Source organism: Anomalospiza imberbis, chromosome 10 (assembly GCF_031753505.1).
Source record: "Anomalospiza imberbis isolate Cuckoo-Finch-1a 21T00152 chromosome 10, ASM3175350v1, whole genome shotgun sequence".
NCBI classification, from domain to species: Eukaryota; Metazoa; Chordata; class Aves; order Passeriformes; family Viduidae; genus Anomalospiza; species Anomalospiza imberbis.
The window spans coordinates 24,883,327-24,904,981 of NC_089690.1; the positions used below are offsets into that span (position 1 = coordinate 24,883,327).

The window sequence follows — 21,655 nt, forward strand, 5'->3', positions numbered from 1 at the left end:
ACATTTTGCATTTCATTTCAACAATGCTTGCTGGTTTCTTTTGTATATAACTCCTAGGCTGCTCATTTCTTTAAAATATGATTTAATTTGTACAGCAGAGGAATGTTATTGTATTAGTCTGTAACTATTACCTAATATTGAGTTTTGCAAAATGAATGCTCATATGTAATTGAATACTTCAGATCACATGGAAATGCTGATTTAACAATCTTAAGTACTGCAGCATTTAAAAGGAAACAAAAACCCAGACAAATTCTTTGTATTCACGTATCTAATGGGGTGCCATCAATTAGGGTAGGCTGAAACAGAACTGGAACCCTTTCTACTACGTTCTTACCAGATAATATTGGCCTTATTTAATTACACTAGCATTGTGCTCACCAGCTCTGCAAATGGCAAGGATTGTGCTAAATTAATATTGATTCCTCTGGCTTCTGGGGAGCCTGCAGTGCGTCACTTCTTACAGTAAATAACTCAGCACAATAGTTGTGAGAGTGATTTCATTCCCTCCGACCTCAAGAAGCAATTTCACAGGTGTCCTAGGATAACAAAATGATCTCATTTTTTCTTGATTTTGTTCTTTAATGCTGCAAACTATCAGTATTTATAAAAACAGAAAACCCAACTGATTTTGCACCATGTTTTTGTTACTGTGACCATACAAAAGGAATCTACTAAATAGAGCTAAATGGTGTTATTAAAATTGTATCTATCCATCATATAGTAAGGCTGAGATCACAACCAAGCAAAAACTCGTGGATTGGGGTCTGAAAGTTCCAGTTCTGTATGACTGAATGATTGCAAATGCTACAGAAAATGTTTCTTGCTTCCTGTCCTCTTCCCATTTGAAAAATTTCACAATCAGTGACGTTTGAGCTGATTTGAAAGCCTTCACAAGGGAACTCCCAGAGCTCCAGAAGGCTGAGTGTTTTCACTCGGTTGTTTAAAACTCCTCTTAACATTAAAATTGGTCTTTAAAAGGTTCTTAATGTGTCCTTTGCAAACAGAATCATTTTGCTTACAGGAAAGAAAATTTCCCAGAGATGCCAGGCAGAGCTGGCATGAGGTGGTGTTGTAGCTCAGTGCTGTCTGTTATATTTGGGTTTCCCATAGCTGAGTGGAGGAAACATTACTTGCCAAGTTACTCACCATAACAAGTAAGGCTTCCTCTTTAGAAAGATGTAGATGTGCTAAAGATTTCTGTGTGTAAAGAAGTGGAAACATTTGGACTGGGATAGAGAGTTCTCTATATTAGACCTTGGAATCAATGGCTATGGTGACTTTTTTAATATGTGGAAACATTTGAATGTTGGCTTTCGAAAAGAAGTTGTATTTAAATTAAAGCTCCTTCGATGTGCTGTTCATATTAAAAAACTTGTTCTGGAAGTGGTTTCTTATCTGCTTGAAGGCTTAAGGGTATTACTAAAACATATTTAAATGCAAGCGTTTTGTTTTTTGGGTTTTTTTTTTTAATAATAAGAGATGTATACAATTGTAATTCTATTTCTGTGGTAGCATTTCATTTCTCCTGAGGAAAATGTTTCATACCCAAAAAAATCTGGCTGGCCCCATAATTTAAATTAAAATAAAATTTTGAAGAAAAACGTGTGTTCTTTACTGTATTACTGAAGAGGATCAATTTCTTGTGGATATGTATCAGGTCTCCCTTATTGCCTTAGAGTGGCTCAGCTTTCTTCCTTTTAAATATGAAACCATTTTAAGTCATGAAAAACTCTGTCTCGCACAAACATTTTTAAAGAATTAAAACAAAGTGCTGTATTAAAGATGCAATCAATTTTAATTCATTGTTGGTAGCCTCCCTTGCCTTATTGTATTATTATTGTTGATTCAATTTCTTTTTGGCAAGGGCAAAGAGGAGATCCTATTTCCTGCATCATGGCTGGAGACAGGACCTGATAGGGTTGGTTGATAAATTTTTGGCCCTTCACTTCTCTCTGATTTTCAGGAGCTGAGTCTGTAATTGGTCACCGGGGTCTCCTCGCTGCCTCTGGAGCTGCTGTCACAGGTAATGTGTTTGCCCCAGCTAATGCAGTGTGGCAAACATCAGGAGAGTGTTGTGTTTTAAGCAACATTCAGGAGCTTTTGGTGCAGGTTCTGCAGATGGTTTTGTTCAGTAACATTACTGAACAACAAGTTGCCCTTCAGGAACATAATTTGCAGACAGAAATACTTGGTCTTTGGTAGCCCCCACTAAAGACTACACCTGTTGGAGCCTCTGCAGAAAATGTTGGCATTTCTCTTCCTTGCAGACAGAAGGTCCCAGACTGCCGGGGGAAGGAGTAATTAGTACGGGTAGTCAGACAAATGGCAGATTTTAACTGAGTGGACAAGTCGGGCACTTGACGAGGTGTTTGAACCGGCCCTGGTGGGAGGAAGCACGTGCAATGCAAGGAGGTGTTGCTCTGACTTGTAAAAATTTGCTTTCCCCACAGAGGTGATGAGCAGGACCTGCCCTCTGGGCTGGCACCTCCAGGAGCCCGAGCAGGAGCTGTCCTTGGAGCCGTGGGATCACCTTGGGACAAAGCTGCTGTCAGTAAGTCTCCCTCCGTTCATGGCCTGCCAGGTCATTCCCTGCAGGCGACTTCATCAGCTTTCCTTTTGCTTCTTCCCCTTTCCCCCCCTTTGTTTTAGCTGGCTGCTGTGTTGAATTTTTTCCCTGTGTTGCTTTTCTTCCCATGGCTGTTCACTGGTGCTCTCTCTCTGGGTGCAGTGCCTTTATTTTCTGTCACCTTTGTGGTTGTGTCTCATGATACATCTGTATTCCTTCCTCCAAAGGTTCTGGCCTTTGTCGGGCAGTTTTAAGTGCTGTTTCTTTTAGCTTTCCAGCACATTGCAATTCAAGGTGATGGTTAGTATCAAAATGAGGAAAACATTACCCTGTTCTTTTACATGTTACCTCTTTAAATCAGTGTCTAGCTTAATCTGAGCACACTGAACTTGTGAAGAGTTGTTTCTGGCATATATCATCTATATTTACAAGTGTATCAGGGCAGATCCAGTTTAAATCCCACGTGACTAGAGGCAGGTCAAAACATCCAAAAAAATCACAACCTGGAAAAAAACTGAAAGGAGGGAGCAGTGGTATGCATCAATATATTGCATTCTTTGAAGGAAATTGGCTATTTCATGAGAGAAGAATGATGGAGAGGGACTCTACTTGCAAGAGCATGGAGTGACAGGAAAATGGGAATAGCTTTAAACTGAAAGAGGTCAGGTTTGGATTAGATAGTAGGAAGAAATTTTTTACTGTAAGGGCAGTGAGGCAGTGGTAGAGGTTGCCCGGAGAGGTTGTGGATGCCCCATCCCTGGATGGAGCCCTGAGCAACCTGGACTAAAGGAAGGAGTCCCTGTGCATGTGGGGGGCTGCAATGAGGTGATCTTTGAAGTCCCTTCCAGCCCAGACCATTCTGTGGTCCTGCCTTCTGCTTCCTGTTTTGAAATGCCCGTTGATGCACCTCTGTTTAAAATATGCCACCACAAAACCCCAAGTTATACAGCCAGCTTAAATTTTTGGTGAGTGTATTGCATTCACAACAAAAAATAAAGGCAAGCTCTTTTTTAGAGGGCTCCTGTTGGAGATTCTGATTTGCACAAGTAAGGATATTTTGTTTCCTTACTCAGAAATGCCCTGGCCAGACCTGACATCCTCACTTGCCATAAAGGGACCTTTAAGGCTAAAGGTTTTCCATTGCAGGAGAGTTTTCCAGCTGTGTTGTGGTGGGGCTGTGTAATTCCAGTATGCAGGATTATGTGCACCAAAGGAGGGTGTCCCGTGGCTGGAGGTGGCAGCACCTGGGTGACACTGTCCTTAGGTGTTCCTAATGCTGGCAGCACTGCAGAATTTGTCAGCAGGGCATGTTTGGAATGAAGGAACATAAACAGTGTGCAGTAATATAAATACACAATTTAGATATGTTTTAGTGGATATGTTTAGGAAAAAACAAGATAAATGACTGCAGTTGTCTGTTCTGCTTGACTAAAATTAAATCACCAGTAGGTGTTTTTCCATTTCTTCCCTAGCAAATTCCTTGCACTGAGCTGTCATGGGGGATCCCATTTAGAGATCTTCTTTCTTCCTCTTGTGGCAGTCTTTGGGAATGTGCCTCACATCCCACCAAAGAGAAACTTAGGGTAATAAAAATGTGAGTGTTGCTTAACAAGGTTCTACAATTCAATGATGTTGAACTGAATTTAATATGCTTAGTGTTATTCAGAGACTTGAAGGAAGAATTAGGTTTGCATTTATTTGAGCATAAAATGAGAATAAAAGCTGTATAGGTTTCTTAGGTTTTAAGTTTAAGAATGTTGTATATTGCAACATTAATAAATAAGCCTTTGTAACTATAATTCAGGACATCTAAATAAGGCATGCAGTGTTGAACAGTGTTTGAACAACTGAGATGTGAGCCAGCCAAGCTTCTGGCCTCAGGTCTTTACCAGCATCTCCAGATTGTATGGAATGAAAGGTGTCAGTTTGAGAAATCAGACTGTAATTCAGGTTTCTGGTCATCTAGACAAATTGAGAAATACAGTCTGGAGAGACTAAAAGGTACAGAGTTTCACCTGGCTATAAAACTTCAGATTGCAGCTGCTGAATTTGCTCACCTTCCATCTCTGGAATTACAGAGGGCTGGGTTGTGCCAGCTAATATCCAAATTACGTGGAAACATCATTTAAGGATTTACAATGATACTCCTTTTCTAAAACATACTTTTCCCTAGAAATTGTGTCTTGAAGCAGGAGAACAGTCCCACAAAGCCAGTGTATGGGCAGAGCAGAGTTTTCATGTTTCTTCAGGGGGGAAGTCCTTTGGCCTGGAGTTGGTGGTGCTGCACATGCTGCAGGTTTGAGGAGCCCTTACAACACACAGAGCTGCAGGTGAGGGCTGAGTCTTGGCTGTAAGTCACATCAGAGGGATGTTCTAGAAGGACAAAAAGCACAGATAAAGCAAACATAGCAGGAATAGTTACAGGCCTATGGAAAAGTGTGAGATGAGTTCACTGGAACTTGTGAATAGCTTGAAAATATCTATAATGTAATTTAAAAGGTGATTTTTTTTTTTTGGCCATCGGAATGCAATAGATGTAATATGCTACACACTGTACAGGCAGGCTTGGAATTTTGGCTTCAGTTTATCTAATATAAAAACCAAGTACTTGACAAGGACCAAAGTGTAAAAAGGCTGTGATGGGCAGATGCTGAACGTGTTCTTACTTCTTGGTGCTATTTGGGAAGCAGGAGCCCAGCTCTCACATTTCTAATGCCAGTCTTTCTCTTGTGTGTTCACCAAGTTTGGGTAAAACCTGTGGGTGGGAGGGGAGGGACATGGTGAAAAAAAATAGACTATTAAAATACTGCACAAGTCATTCCTTACTGCTGCTTTGCAATTTGAAAAGATTTTCCCTTTATGTCTTTGATACAAGTGTAGCCTGAAAACTAACATTGGGAAAATTTAAATTTTGTGCAGAAACTTCTAAGAGAGCATTAAATTATGAGTTATTTCTTTTAGCTGAATGTTTCTTCTGAGCAATGCTTTTTCTGTCAGCCTTGACTGGTGTGAATTAAATTTCCCTTGACTGTACATGGCAGGTTGGTAATTAGTAATTAAGAACACATGACTGCAGTGCACATTTGGTGTCACATTGTGGGGTGCTCTGGTCTAAGGTTCATATGGGAAAATTCAAGTAGACTAAATTCTGGCTACATTGAGTTATTGTCAATTTTAGACATCCCAGTTTCAAAAAGAAAGTCTGATTTTACCAATAAAGGTGTGCAAAACCCAGGAGTTGATAATGATTGCATTGATCACTGCAATGCCTGATGGTTTTTCACAATGAGCAGTGAACTCTAGTCTGGTTTTGAAAAACACCTGTCAGGCAGGTAACAGCCCAGGTGCACATGGTTGTGTGGCCTCTGGGTTTGGCTCATTCCCACCAGCTGAGGAGGCTGTGCCAGCTCCCAGGAGGAGAGTGTTGGCTCTGCTGCGCTCCAGCTGCCCCGTGCTGCGGAGGCTGCTGCCTGAGCTGATGGCTCTTGCCTCATGCCACAGATCAGCGTAAAACCTGCAGGAAAAAGAGCCTGGAGCAGGACAGGGCAGTGAAGCGCAGGTTGAGGAAAGATGCAGTTCTGCAGCAGAGCTGTGGTGGCACAGCAGAGCAGCAGCTTTGTTACCTCGGGTGTGTGCTCAGCCTCATGAGCTGTTCCTGCTCTGGGAATGTAAGATGGTTTAAATCTTCTTTAGTTCTTTTGGTGCTGCCACTCCTTGCTTCTCAACTTCCAAGTCCACAAAGGACATTTTCTGCACTTCTGTTTTCTGTTAGTTAATCTCTCTCTTACCGAGTCCAATTCTACACTTAGAAAATCCCAATCCTCTTGGCAAATCACATCTTTCACTCTTGCCCTTCCCTTCTGATTTTTGCCAGTTGTCTTTTCAGCTCATTTTTCAAGGGGCTCTTCGTATTTTTGGGGAATTATTCTGTAATTGCATGTAAGAAGTGCAGTCATTTGTCTGATGATTTTTATTCTGAGTGTAAAGAGTTTATCATCCAGTATCATTGCTGCAGGTAACATGATTTCCTATAGGAAATACTACTTGTATATTATCAGAAAACAGAGAACAGAGTGAGAGTCGATCCCAGGTACTGCACACACAGGGCTCAGCGCTGTCTGGCACATGGGGATGTGGAGAAGGATGGGAGCAGCAGTAGCACAGTTTGACCAGGGTGACCCTTGCTTTGAGAGGCCTCAGATCTGTGTGTGGTTGGTGGCCAGGCAGTGTTGGGAAGCCAGCTGCTCTCAACACCCACACACAGCTTTGTGGGGCACTCAGCACCTGCAGCTGATAACAGATTTATAAAGCAGCCAGTGCTTTAGGAGCCTCTGCTTTCAAAGTGCTGCCCTGTTCGTACGGACACTCAGCTCTGGGTTTCTGGTGGCAGGGATGGGCTCTGTCAGCGAGATTTGCAACCTGTCCTGTCCCTTCTGGGCTGCAGGTGGGAGGCTGGGACACTCTGCCCTGATGTCAGGCCAGCTGGCAGGGTCAGACACTGCTAGATCCCATCTTTGGTTCCTGTTCTCTCAGCCCATTAGTTCTAAAAGACTTTCTGCCGCAGCTGTTGGTTGCCCCGTGCTGCCACCAGGAGTGACAGTGTTGGGGTGGCCTCTGCCCCTCGTGGCCCTGTTCAGACTGACCCTTGCAGTTTCCATGCAGCACCAGTGCTTCAGCCAGACCCTGCTTCCTTGCAGTGCTGTCTGCCTGACTGATCAGCACTCTCAGGGAGAGAAAAGGCAATTGCAAATCCAGCAGCGTTTGAGTTGGTACAGCAGAGGGACAAAGGAGCTCCAAAAGTTCCCCAAACGGTGGCTTCATGGCCTGGCACAAGGGCTGTTCCCAGGACTGCCTGCAGCCTCTCCTGGAGAGCACTGGGGGTGGCAGCTGTGTCACTGTTACCTGCTGCTTTTGTGCCAGCATGTGCGCACCTCTCCAGCCTCACCCTCTGGCACCGTTCAGAGCTGCCTGAAGGCTGTGGGAAATAAGTGCTGCCCAAAAGCTCTGCTTCCTTCAGGTCCTTCCTGGAGCTCTTGAACTGCTGGACACGTGTGGTCTGCTTCTCAGGGGTCTGCAGTGTCACATTCATACAGGGAGGTCTTGCTTTATTTGAAGGGGAATGAAGAAAGAAGTTCATAGATCAAGGGACAAAAGTCCAGTGACAGCCAGGAGATAGTAATTTAAATGTTTTATCTTGGTTGTGGCTTTGAATTTGAATGTTTTATCTTGGCCTTTAACTTCTGGAGGCAGAAGGTAAGTGAGAATGTCTCTAACCCAGACAGAGTACTGGTAGCTCTGATCTGAGGTTCTCCATACTTCAGAGAAGGCTCCAAGGTGGGCAATTTTCCATTCCTTTTTGTCCCTACAGCAGCAAAGTCACAGAACCAGATCCGTGCCAGCACTGGTTGTTCATGGTGACACCAGTTTCAGGTTTGGAATCTGGTTTCCTTGGTGTTATCTGCATGTTGTGGCCTGAGCCAGAGCCCATTGAAGCAGGAGAAGAAGATTACTGCTGGCTTGACGGTCCAGACACTCCAGATCTCAGGGCATTCCTGATGGGTACTGGGAGGGCAGAGGAGGGGCATCCTTTTAGACAAGTATGAGAGGTGGTGTGGTTTTGTTTGCAAAACAGAAAGCAACACAAATGAAAAGCAAGCTTTGGGAGCATTTTCAGCTGTAGGAGAAGCTTGTGCTGAAGGGGCAAAGGACTGGAGAGCATCAATGGATTTGTCTCCCATTCAGGTTCCAGGTGGGAAGCAGCGTGCAGGTGGCCCCTGGACTCTGCACGTGTGATGGGCAGAGTGTGTGCCTCTGTGTGGGGTGAGGGCAGCCAGGCAAGGAGGAGACTGCTCCAGTGAGTGCCAGTGGCAGTGTGGAGCTGCTGAAGGGCAGCAGCAGCAGCAGCTGTGTCACTGAGGAGTGGCATATGAGGGGTGAGGATGGGAGCTGGTAGGGACAGGCATGGAAGAGTGGAGGAAGTGGTTCCAGCAGAGGAGAAGGGATGTGGAGGTGGAAAAGCTAGCTCAGAAAGCACCTGGGCCTTACTGGGAAGTGCCTCCTCCCTCACTGGAGAACCTGTCTGGGTCTGTGTCTCTCTGCTGGAGACCCCTGCATGGGGCTGCTGTAACCCTGCTGTGTAACTGGGGGACTGTGACTCCCAGCCCTGCCTGCCCTGCCCGGCAGGCACCTGTGACACTCGTGGCTGTCAGAAACGAGCAGTCACACGGGGCCATCTGAAAATTGCAGTCACAGCCCCCTCTTTGTCTGAGGCTGGGCTCTGGTTGGACTGTCTCCATCAGAAAATATCCAAAATTCACGTGGATCACCTGGGGCATTGAGCAGTTTGGTTAGTCCAGGTGAATTAAAAATGAAATACTATCTTTTGACCCTCTTTGCAAACAAACTTTTTCAATTTTTTTTTTTTTTTTTTTGGCAGAAACAACCTTTTTTTTTTCCCTAATGGAAAATTCCTATTTTCTCAGAAACAGAAAATCTCCCCTATGGAAAATTTCCAGTGAGCTCCAGTTCTAAACCTTGATGCCAGAAAACATCTAGCAGGCATTAGCAGAGGGTGACTCAGGGTGTAATGTATCATTTAATTCTGACTAGGGCAACATAGCCACAGGAATTGGAGAACACAAGCAGGCTCTCAGCATCCCTAACTCAATATTCAGTAGTCAATCCACCAAAACCACATATGCAGAACAGGGAAAAAGTGTTACAGTAACACTTCAGTTTGGAAAGCTCAGATCTGCCCTGAGAAAGAAACTGGGAAAATGTCATCAGATGCCCCATCTCTGCTTCCTCTTGCTGACTTCCAAATCCAACATGTTTGTGTTACAAGAAGATGCTTTTATTTTGTATTTTCATGTTTTTAGCAGTTAGTTTCACCACCCAAGGGTCTGAGAGGTTTCCTGCTCCTACAAGCAGTGGAGAAAATCATCTGGCATTTTGTAAGTATGACAGACTTGAAGTTTGGTCTGTTGTTGCACAAGAAATAGTCTCCAGTCCTTTGCCAACAGCTCTGCTGCTGTACTCAGAAAAGAGACCAGCTGGCTGAGAAAGTATTTTTCCCTTCAGCAGAAAAAGGGTGTAGGATACAAGTCTGTTTCAAAAGGTAACTTAGACCCTATTCACCATGACACAAAGGCAATGAAAAGGCACTTTATTTTATCACTATTTTTATTTATCACTAATTTCACTCTGAGTATGAAGGGCAGATTTCTTCTGCCCAAACACAACTGTGAATTTTTGGGGGCACATAATTTATTTTTTTAAAAGGTAAAACATTAGTAATTTAAGGATGTTAATTTTTTACTATTGTAAAAGTATTTGTTGCAGCTGAACTAAATTTGGTTTGGTTTTTGAATCTTCAAATTTGTTGACTTTTATCTGCAACCGTAAGAATCCAGTGCAAGATGGGCACTAACCAAATGTCCTTACCAATGCACTTGATCCTGACTTGTGCATGTCTTTGATGCTGTTTGCCTCAGAGCCTTCTATTCAAGGCAAGACTTGAATTTTTAATGTTAAAGAGAAGCAGGAACCAAAAAAAATCCTTTTAGAATAAGAAAGAACTACTGAACAACCTCTTTCATGTCCTCCGTGCATTATAAAAAGGGAAGAAAGTAATCCAAAGGTTCTTTGCCCCCTGCCTTTGAAGGTCTCCTTTCATGATCTCTTCAGGCAGTTCTCTCCTGGTTTTTTGGGTTTTCTCTAGTGTGAGCCTTCTCCACACAGAAACAGATGAATAAGGTTTCTCTTGTTTGTCGTTATATAAAATAGGAAGCTTTACATTCCTGCCTCTCAGGTGCCATCTTGAGCTGCTCTTTGCACTTTGCAACAACAGACAAAATCCTACTGCCTTCTCCTGCTGCAGACTTGGTTTTGAGAGTGATAAAAATGAAAGTCAAAAGGGGATTACAGCATTTAGGACCCATTTTGTGTCTCAGAGGCATGGAGCTGGAAACATCTGAGCATTCCATTGCTCCTGCAGGAAAGACCAATGAGATATTTTGTGAAGGAAGTTTTCTTTCTGCACAGGTGAGCATGCTTGCAACATCATAATGGCAAGAGTTCCACCTGAGCAGCTGTTGGCAGTTCTGCAAAGTTCACAGAGCCTGTTATCTTTCCTAAATATATAAATATAACTAGGAATTAAGAAAGAAGAAAGGTAAAAAGTAATAGGAAGTTAAGTCATGCAGGATGATACGCAAGGTCGGAGTGTTCCTTGTTTATCTTGTGTCTCTACACTGAGTGCTCTATTGCATAATGTCACAAGGGCTGGATATTTTCTCCAGTGTAGTAATGCATTTTAATTAAATTCACTGCTTAAAGTGCAGTTATTCATTAAAGGTATCCAGTTGTCCTGAAAGGCATCCTGACTTTGGATACCCAGTTCTCTGAAGAGGACTGCTAGGGTTATGAACTAAATAAGCATTATTTAATATAATTCACAGACAAAAAACAGGGAGAGCTTCTTGAGCAGTTGACTGCATCCATGTGTTCTGTTCACCTTGCCAGTCCCTCTGAAAGTTTCCAGGTCACACTGTTCCCTATCTGACATCAGCAAATCAAGGCAGGTATGTCCTCCTCTCACAGAGTTTGGACTTTGACTCCTGTACTGAGGCTGAACCTCAGCCCCCAGGCAGCTCCAGCCTCTGCAGGGACAGGGTGGGAGCCCTGGGGCACTCCTGGGTCGCCTCTGAAGGGCGTTTTCATGAGGGAAACAAGCAGATACAAAAGCTCTGCAAAATTCAAGCTGCATTTGTCAACAACAAAGAATGTGCAGTTCTCAGCTAACAATAAAACATTTATTCATTTCCATGCTCCTATTTTTTTGTTTTCCACTGCTCAAGTGTTCTCTGTGTGAGGTTGACTCTTTCAGGCCCCAGTAGATGTCTTCCCTGGAACACAGAGGCCCTGTTTTTCCCTAGAAACTTCTGCCCTTGTCTAGCCTCAGTGTAAAATATCCTTTGCTGCAGAAATGCATTTCTTATTTCTCTCATCTGCCCAATGTTATTTTCTTTCTGAAATTTTTTATCTTCTCAGATCCAGCACTATGACTTTGATCTTGTTTACTTTTGCTGGTGTTATCCCACCACCAGCCAGTGAGAGACAGAGAAGAAAACTGGCTTTATCAGGAAGACAGTTACTCTTTTGTTCTCCAGGATTACAAAGGGCTTGGTTTCTAATGGTCTTTACTCAACCTGTGCATGGATAAGCAGGTATAAGACACCACTGTCTTTACTGAGCACAAGGAGCAGGGGGCAGTGAAAGATGGGCAAAAGACAAGGAAGCTAACAATCAGATTTCAAACAAATAAATTTGACTGAAGAAGTTTCCCCACTTCCTGAAGCTGTAACAGCTCAGTCTACTTCCAAAATTTAAACTGCAGCCCCAAATCTTGAGTGTGCTTCAGTGAGGGTAAAGGCTTGGAAAGGTATGACATGTTTTTTGGCTCTGCCAAGATAATGTAATCTGGTGTCTAGGAAGTGGTGATCAAAGAAAGGCTGTCTTGGGCAATTGCAAGTGTCTGCTGGGTGAGTAAAGTGAGGCATGTGTAAAGGTCAGAGTGCTCTGTTGATAAGGGGATGCTCTGAAAGGGCAGAAGAACCACAGAGGACTTCCTGTGTCATTACAGCAGGTGCTGTGTGAAGCTGAGAGTATAGCTGAACAAAGCAAACCACAAGGATGACAGGATATTTAAAGCAAAATGGGGAAATAATGAGTCATCCCTATTTATCAAAGTGCAGGAAAAGAGATTTCTGTCTCGGGTAATTTCTCAATGGGATATAGAGGCAGCCTTTAACAAAAAGGGGGAAAAAAATCTTAATGCCATTTAATTTCCTTTAGCCGAAGCAACCAAAATCCCTTCAGACTACAGAAGCTACCAATTATATAACATTCATACAAAAAAAAGTCATTATTTTCCAGGAGTCTGGAGTTGAATCTGTCCCTGTAATTAGATCAAAGTGTTGCTTGGTTGGAAGCAAACACGTCTCTACTCTGGACTGTTCCTCAGATACCCAGAGTTAAATAGCATCAGTGGAACATTAGAGAAACATCTTTTTTGGCCTTATTTAGAACAGATCATTCCCATGGAATAGGTAAGGTATTGATTTGGGAATTTATTGCATTTGGTGTTCCTTGTTAAAAGTTTGCCTTCCCAAAAGTAATGGTTCCTTGGGGGAAGACCTTGCCAATGCCTCAAGACATTCTCTCTGTTTTGTTTGGATTCATGCTTCAGACCCTCTGCTACGTTAAGTGGACTCTTTGGCCACCAGAAGCTTTTCCACAGAGCTTTCAGACAAGTTGCTACTTATTATTCTGGTAGTAAATCAGGTTACACATGTTGGTTGCCTCAAGTGCCCAGCACTTCCACAGGTGGTGCTGCCAGAAATAATCCTCCTTAGCAAGGCAGGCTGGTGCTGTGAGGAGAGCTCACCCCTCCTGCAGACTGTCCATATGCTCTGCTGCTGTCCATCTGTTGGTATGAAGAGAAACTTCCAAGAAATGGAAGGCTGCTAATGTGCACAGCGTGAGGTTGTGTGTAGGGATAGGTTAATGTTGATATCACTGGTGCTTGGTCACCTAGGTGATGGATCTGGCTGCTATAGTAACCTGCAGGCTGCATTGCTCATCAAATACGGATTTTTACAAATAGGATTGTTTTAAGGTGCTGTTGCCCTGTCTGTTGCCCTTTTAAAATTTTTACATGAGTTGTGACATGAGGCTTTGGAGTACAGGTTTTATTGTCTGTTTTTTCCTTGAAATTGTGTCCAGGAAAACAGATGATGTTTATGTCCAAACACTGAATTTAGGATAGGGATGTCTGAAAAAATAAAGCCATGCTATTGCTCTTCACCTTCTGAAGTCTTTCTTCCTAGGCCCATCCTTTGCTGTGGAAGATGATGTTTCAGAGGAGTCAGAGCCAATTCCATATATGCAGCTAGGATCCACAGGGACTTCTCTCAGTCTTTTGCCATCCTGCAAACCTGCAGCCATGTGCCGTGCCAGGGTCACGTTGGGAACGTGGATATCCTGTGTGTGGCTTGTGCTGCCTTGTGGGGCACTGCAACTTCTCTCTTGACCCAGAAAAGAAGGGATTTTAATCCCTACAGTGCATTTAGCTCATGAGTAGTGCAGCATCTTCATCCAGGAATCCACCTGATATGCTGCTGGGTGGGAGGTGTTCACGGGTTCATATTATGGGGTGTCTCATTGAGATCTGTGAAAGATGGGCCAGCAGCCATGAGGGCACAGAGTGGGAGAGCAGCTCATCCCAAGAGTATGGGTTTTTCTTTTTGATCTCTATGAAAGAGTTGGCTGTGTGTTTTCAAGAGTCCCACAGTGTGTTATCTTTTCCACTTCGACAATATTGGCAGTAGGAGATTTTTTAATTCCTATATATTTTTAAGTATAGGAATTAAAAATATGTATTTATTTTAAATATTTAATTCCTATCTATTTTTAATTCCTTAAATCAAGAGATTCTCAAGTTCCTCTTGGCAGAGAAGGATGGGACCAGAGGGAGTATGTCACGGTGATTTGTGGAGGGACAAACTGGCATATCCTTCACAATGTGACCTGACTGAACAGATTTTCTGCTTTCTGGAAAATTTTACAAGGCATAAATAAAAATCTGGAAAAAACACTGATGAAATCAAACCCAAAAGTGATTTAAAATGAGGCTGCCAACTTTCTGTCTCACACAGGGCACTGCAGGTTTACCATGAAGGCAGAGCAGGGCCAACATGTGCACCTCAGGACTACACCAAGACAAATCTCAATATAAATGGGGAGCCACAACATACAGCAGCCCATTTCTTAGAAGCAAATTTGTGGCAATACCCCAAAGAGTTACCCCAGTCATGCTTGAAACATTCAGGAGAGTGTTCTGGTGTCCCACCCTACAGTACTGAAACTGCTTTGCCTGCCCTTGGCACAACCAAGTGTGCAGCTGCTGATGCAGCTGTGTTGGGTGCTTTGAAAAAGCATGAGAGGAATATCTGTTCATGGCACTCCAGCTGTAATATCGACCTGAAAATATTGCCTCTGGGCAATGACAAGACTTTAACTGCTCTGCAGACCAGCATCTTTGCTGGCAGAACAGGCACGAGCTGTGTCCGTATGATCTGCCAGCCGATGGCTTCTCATGTGTGGGATGGAAGCGGAATACACATTCCCGGGAACAGGGGTGGTTGGTGGGCAGGGGTACAGTTTGGTAGGCCTTGAAGATAAAAACCCAGGGGAAAGGAAGCTGCCACTAAAGGATGCTCTGTGCATGAAGTCATCTGGATTTGCTATGCCTACACTCCAAAGGAGAAGGTGGCTGGAGAAAGATTGTGCTGTAGTTTGGGCATTTACTGGTGAACTGGAGCATCTACTTCTGAGCTGGGCTGCCCTCATTCCTGGGCAGAAAGGTGTCAAGCAGTGTAGGGGACAAGAAGAGAGTGTAGGGAGCTTGTTTCAGCGGTGTGAATACTGGCCCGTGTAATCAGCTGCATTAGAACTAACCCAAGTGTATTTTTCATTGCTTGCCCATTGGCACTATTGACTACTAAATGTGCTGGAGGCTAGTTGACCCCTGAGCCTCTTCTAATCAATGGGCAGCTCTCCTCCATGTCACGTGCCAGTTTTCAAAGAAACCACATCACTGAACATCATCATAGATGTCATCTGCATTCCCTTGTCCCTGGGGCCTTCTGAACAGGAGCATGGCAATTACTGGATGTAGTTTAAGTTGCTTGCTTTGGCTTTTATTTCATTTGGGCTGCGTAGCAGAGGATTCTTACATAGCAAGGTTAGATCAATTCTGCTGACTCCAGGCTTGCTTGAATTTGTATAAAGTGCTGATGCTGTAAACAGGAGTGGTTCTGTCTCTCACTGCAAACTCTTTGTCAGCTGTGCAATACTGAGATTTGTTTGGTATTAACTGAGTTTTATGGGTATGATAGGATGTCACATGTTGCTGGGGGGTGGCAGGTTCCTTCCATGTCATCTGATCTGCAGCAGTTTTGAGTGTGACAAAGCAGGTGTGTGAACAAAAGGATTGTTCACCGTCCCAAAGAAGCCAAAACTGAGGATGTCCAAGCAGGAGATCGCCTTGTGTCCTCAGTTCCGTGCTTCAGTTTAACATGCTGGCTGTGGGTTTGTTGTTCTTGTTTTTTCTCATCTTCTTGGTGTGTATTTTCAGGAGTGCATTCAGGCAAGGCACTGAAAGTACCAAATCCAAATCTAAGGAACCAGGGCAAGCAGGAGGGTGCCTGCTGTGCAAATATTTTGGGCAGTGATAGGGCATCAGACAGATATTTCAACAGAGATAGAAGAAGTGAAAAGAGGGCAGAGGAGTTTCAGGCTCTTCCTTTCACAGTCTTGCACCTGGTTAACAGGAAAGTCTCCATCTCCTAGGGATTATTAGTTTTGTTACACTGTCCTGTGATACTTCATCTCCCTTGGGTTCAAGGTAATGACACTTCTCTAGGAGTGTAACCCAAAATGCCAGATGCTCATGGAGATGGGCTAATTAAAAGAGACAGCAGGCTCACTCAGGATGTGGCAGTCACGGAACAACACAGTTACTGTAGCTGAGATTTCAAAGCAGATCTTCAACAGTCAAAGTGCTGGCAGGTGACACTTTCCTCCTTCCCAGCCTAAACTCTGCTGGAGAACTGGTGCTGGTTTTCAGTGTCACGTTCCTTTCCCTTCAGTGTATTCTGCTCTTGCCATAAAGCATTTTATTCAGGCTGAGTGTGGTCACTCACTCTTAGCAAATCCTGAATCACAGGGTGGTGTGGGTTGGAAGGGACCTTAAAGATCATCCCATTCCAACCCCCTTGCCATGGCAGGGACACCTTCCACCCGCGCAGAGCTTCATCCAGCCTAGCCTTAGGCACTGCCAGGGATGGGTCATCCAGAGTTCCTCTGAACAATCTGTTCCAATGCCTTACCATCCTCCCAGTAAAGAATTTCTTCCTAATACCGAGTCTAAACCTGCCCTCCGTCCATTTGAAGCCAGTGCCCCATGTCCTGTCACTCCATACCCTTGTAAATAGTCGCTGTTGGAAAAGAGGAACACTGAGAAATAAAGAGGTGGGGCCTTTGCTCACAGTAGGTTACTTGCATGATGGATGGGCTTGAGCTGGTGAAAACTGGGGGCTGCTGGTGTAAGCTAATACCTCCTCCAAGTCCCTGGCTTTTCTGCAGCTGACTAAAACATGCATTGTGCTCAGAACTGTAATTGCAGGCACATTTTCTTGGGGCTGGGCACCCAACACCACAGAAACTGGAGGCAGTGGTGCTTCACCCCCCACACCTGAGGCTGGTACTGTGCTGCATCTGCACTAGGCAGCCTCCCACAATGGTTCTGTTGGTTCAGACACTGCTCTGGCAGAGCTCATGGTGAGGGAACACTTGCCTGCACCTGCCAGATGATGGGTTTTGCCAGGCCTAATGACTTGGAGACAACAGTCCTTATGGTGGGGGGAACACAAGGCAGCCTCCCCAGATCCCCTCCCCACTTCTGGTCTCAGGCCCCTGGCAGGCAGGATGGGGGCTTTGGTTCAGTCTGTGGTTTCCACATCCTTTGGCCTCTTTCAGCACCAGACAAGCAGAATATCTCAAGGTTGGTGCAGGTACAGCAAAAAGCCCACTTCTTGAGTACAGAAGTAGAAATGAGGTGACAGAAGGGAAGGGAGCAGGGAGAGCTCAAGTCACATATCTCTTGTACCTGGGGCTCTGTCCCTCTGGGGCTCTCGGGAAATGGGGCAGGAATGCAGCTGACCTCCCGGGGCTGAGACATCACACACACTTTCTCCAGCAACTACTTAATTCTGGCCCCAGCCTTTGATCCTAAACCAGCATCTCCCCTCCATTCCCTTTTCACCCTCATGCCTAAGCTGTGTACTAACGCCTGCATTCATATGTAAAGGTAGGAAATAGGGCCCTTTCCACTTCCTGGGCTTTCTTGGCTCTTAGGCTTGTATCCTATTCTTTTCACTAGTGCTTCCCCAGCAACTCGAATTCCCTCCCTGCTGGTTCCAGAAATTATATAAAGTTGAAGTAATTTGATTTGTGGAACTAACAAGTTTCCAGGTAAATTGTGGATACTTCAATGGAAAATCTCCCTCTAAATAATAAAACGTATAAACTATACAACAGTCCTGGTAATTTTGCTGTCTTGGGTATGCTCCCTGCTTATTCCATGTCATAAAAATCCAGCCTGGGTATTTTGGGTGCTGTCTCCAAACCACATTTTCCCTTCCTGTTCTCACCATCCCTCCCCACTTTTTGGCCCATTGTGTGAAGGGGTTTTGGTGCCACGACAGGCAAACAAATGTTAACAAGCCCCTGGCTCTGGCTTTCAGCTGTCCTGCCAGTGGTGGTTAACTGAGTGTTGTTCAGGTCAAAGCCATTGTGCATCTGCTCTGTGCACACCTTTTGAAATGTGAATACTTTTTTTCAGCTACTGACTGAAGGATGCCATGTGTTGGCCTTTTATACACCGGAGTTTGTAAAAGAGAGAAAGCCAAGACACCTGGAGCTTGCTAGTTTCCAGGAGGGAGACTAATCCAGGATAATTTCTACTATTAGGAGAAAATTACTCTCTTGTTATTTTTGAAGTACATAATGGTAATAGTTTTCCATTTACCCTCCTAGGTAGCCCAAGGCTTCCTGCTGCTGCTGAACCATCAGGGCTTTTTCAAAGAAAAGAAGGTACAAAGGATGTGGTCCCTGATAGCTGTCCCAGGGACTGACACATTGCCCCGGCTGGTGGAGCAGGTACCCAGGAGTGACAAGAAATTCAGCTCAGTTCAGCTGCAGATGAAAGCTGTAGCTTTCCATGGAAACCACTGGATTGATTTTCTACCTTTGGCTACAGGTAATTGCTTTACCTCATGCAATTATGTGTGGTAATTAGAATGAGATTGCGTAAGGAATAGCGAAAAACCATGAGTACATCCTCTGCGTTTGTGGTCTGTTCCTTTAAGAGTGATTATGATTTTTTTAACAGTTTATTTTTTTAGCCTGACCTAAACCTTTCTGTTTAGTTGATCAAGCATAAGAAGGGAAAATAAAAGTATATTTTCAGCACATTACAGAGTTCTGTTCATTTTTAGGCACACTCTAGGACAATCCCTTATTGGAACTGCAGTGGAAAAGCAGAATGATTTAAGGACTTTAAAATTCTCATTTCCTTCCAGTCTGATACATTGAGGGACGGCAGCTAAGACACCAGGCAGACCTCAGAAATAGATGCAGCTCAGTACATGACAAACACATTTTGGTTGGCTTGGAATATATTAAAGCAGTTATCTTGTGCTCTCTCTTTAATATCGGCTTGTTTGGGGTTTTTTTTACCTAAGTGCTTTTTTGAAAAGTGAGAAGTGGAAAGGTAGAGGACAGTTTTATAAGGTTTTTAAAGTCCCTAATTATTAATTTCTTGAGAAGTGCTGTCATGCTGCTATTCTTAATGAAAGGTCAGGCAACTAAATTGTCCCTGGGATTCCACTTAATTGCATTCAGAGATGGAAACTTTGTTGTCACAGACTAATAAACAGCAGATGGCTTTAAGGAAGTCAGTAAGGTGGGAGTTTTAAATAGAAACCTGCTTGCTTAAAAATAGAAAAGACAGTAGATTTGAGCGAGATGTTCTGTGAGCAGCATGTCACTTCTCCACTGCAGGCCAAGAGACACGGTTTTAAGCAGCGCTAGAAATGTCGAGTTCATTGTCAGTGTTTATCCTCTAAGGCCCCAACTGAAGGGCCTGTAGCTGGAGATTTCTTACTGAGAAATCTTTTAGTCTGAAACTCGGCCTGTGATAACTTGGGTGATTCTTCTTAATGCTTGCAAAGCTATTTATCCAGGGATGTAATTGAAATCCGGAGATGCCACAGGACGCCGTGGCTGTACTGAGACCCAGTCTTGAAATGTTAAATAAGAAAAGATGCTTAACAGTTTACACTCTTAATGTTGACCCATTTTATAATTATTTTGACATTTTCCTTTACTTGTTTTGGGTTCATCATCATGCTGAGAATAACTTGCCTTCCTTGTCAGTCCTGCGGTACAGCAGAAGTAATATCCCAGTATTCCAGCTATGTTCACACATACTGCAAACTCGAGGATTGTTTGAGGCACTTATGCATATTGCCATGTATAACAGAAAAAAACAATTTTAAAGAACATGTGAACATTAACAGCATCCTGCAGGTTCTGTGACTCCCCAGGAGCAGTTCTTGCCCTGGATGTCCTTCTAGGGGCCATTTCATGCTGTACAGGGTGCTGCAGTTCAGGCTGTGCTGGGCATGAGGTGCAGCCCCCCAGGGAGGGCAGTGGCTGCCAGGGGAGGTTTCCTGCAGGAGAACAGCCAGGCTGGCCCCAGCTGTGCACAGGGGACACCCCAACACCTACACTCCAACGTCAGTCTCGCATTTTTGATCACTGCCTCTCCCCACTTGAAACAGGAAATCAGCCGTGCTCCGGAGAGGACCCAGGCTGATTCAGCAGTTGACAGGCCAGCACCTGATGCAGGAAAGGGCAGAGTCACACTGTCACTGCTGCCTGGTGCCGCGCTGCTGGCTTGGCCGTGGTGTGATGCTGCCTTTCCATTTGTTTGCCTCTCAGAAAATCAATAGACTAGTTCTGTCAGGAGCCCTGGTGAACATCAGGGGCCTTGTGCCTCTTTCTATCAGTATCTGTCACAAATGACCTAAATATTAGAAGAGGATCCTTTATTCTCCTGACTGCAGACTGGTCCCACCAGTCCCACAGACTGACTGACTGGGGGTGAGGCACCAGAGTCCCCTTAGACATAAATGGAAAGAACAGACCCTTACTTTATCTTCTGCCTTTAAACTGAAGATTTTAGTGTCAAGCTTTCTCTGGTTTTACCAGATGTACAACTTCCTAATCACTTTTCCTCAGCTGCATCCTGGCTTTAGGCTTCTCCCGTGTGACAAGAGCTGCCCCGTGGAGCACCGGGCTGGAGGAGAGGAGGTAACGCAGCCTTTGTCACACAGAGAGCTGTCCCTGAGGAAGAGTGGGCTGAGCAACCTGAAAAACGGGCAGGGCAGGGCCCAGTCTGGGCAGCAGGATGATCTGGTAGATTGAGAGGGACACAAGGGGATTTCTGCTCTGGTCTGGACATTTCCTTGCTCTAAGGCTACATGTGATACGGGATAAATGTTATTAGAAGAGTTAGCATTTGATAACAGCGTTAGTCAGGGAACACCCTGGTGGGCTGTCTCCCGGTTTGCATGGTGAGTGTGAGATGTTTGGATCTGGCTGTAAACACTCCCATTTCCATCATCTCAGGACCATCTTGTCTCAGTCTGAGCTCCTGAAATCAGATGTTGTTGTGGAAACGCAGCCCCTTATCTCTGTGTGAGATAAAACTTGTAATCCCCATGTAACTTCTACCCACAGGGTGGGATGCTGGGAGGACTAAACAGCTCCAAATATTGAACAGAGTAAGTCAGCACTATGAGCAATTGTTGTTGTGAGTCAATGTTGAATCCTTGCCAAAGGTGCCTTTTACAAATAAAATTTAGCACTAATTTATCAATGGGTTCGTTCAAAACATGATGTAAAGCACTCGGTACATAATGAACCCATCTGGATCGAAAGAAAATGCTTGTAACAACTTTATTATAAATAAATACTATGTTTAAGTGGACCAAATCAATGTAAGGGTAGTGCTGTGTTTATACACTGACAATTTCCTACTTTCCTTATTACCTGTAGCTGGCAGAGATGATTTTGTTAGTTTTCTTTTTTCCATTTTTTACTTAACAAAACTGTCAGCGTGTGTTCTTTACTCCTTGCTGTGCTCCCCGCTGCTCCCCAGCCATCATCTGGTGGCACAAAAGCAACCCAACCCTCCCCCCAGTTCTCTTCTGCGTGCCACACTCTGCTTCTGGCAGACAGGGCATTTTGTGGATCACCGTCCCCACGATGAAGGTAATCCATCCGCTGGGAAAGGCCACCCGAGTTCCTCCATGGATTCCGTTCTGCGACCTCCAAGCCAAGAGCGGCTGGGTTCTCCAGCTTTCCCCAGAGTAACCTCTGCTTTCTGTGTACATC

At 44.3% G+C, this 21,655-nt stretch overlaps 1 long non-coding RNA gene across 2 annotated transcripts; it reads left to right on the forward strand.

The window, feature by feature from the left end:
- The first annotated feature begins 6,187 nt into the window (after nucleotides 1-6,187).
- On the forward strand, nucleotides 6,188-20,634 carry LOC137480247 (uncharacterized). Of its 2 annotated transcripts, XR_011002762.1 has the most exons (4): nucleotides 6,188-9,686; nucleotides 11,621-12,678; nucleotides 18,230-18,452; nucleotides 20,498-20,634. It is a non-coding gene; the product is annotated as an uncharacterized lncRNA (long non-coding RNA). The 2 variants fall into 2 exon arrangements; XR_011002761.1 differs by having other exon boundaries at nucleotides 8,185-12,678.
- The last annotated feature ends 1,021 nt before the right edge of the window (nucleotides 20,635-21,655 follow it).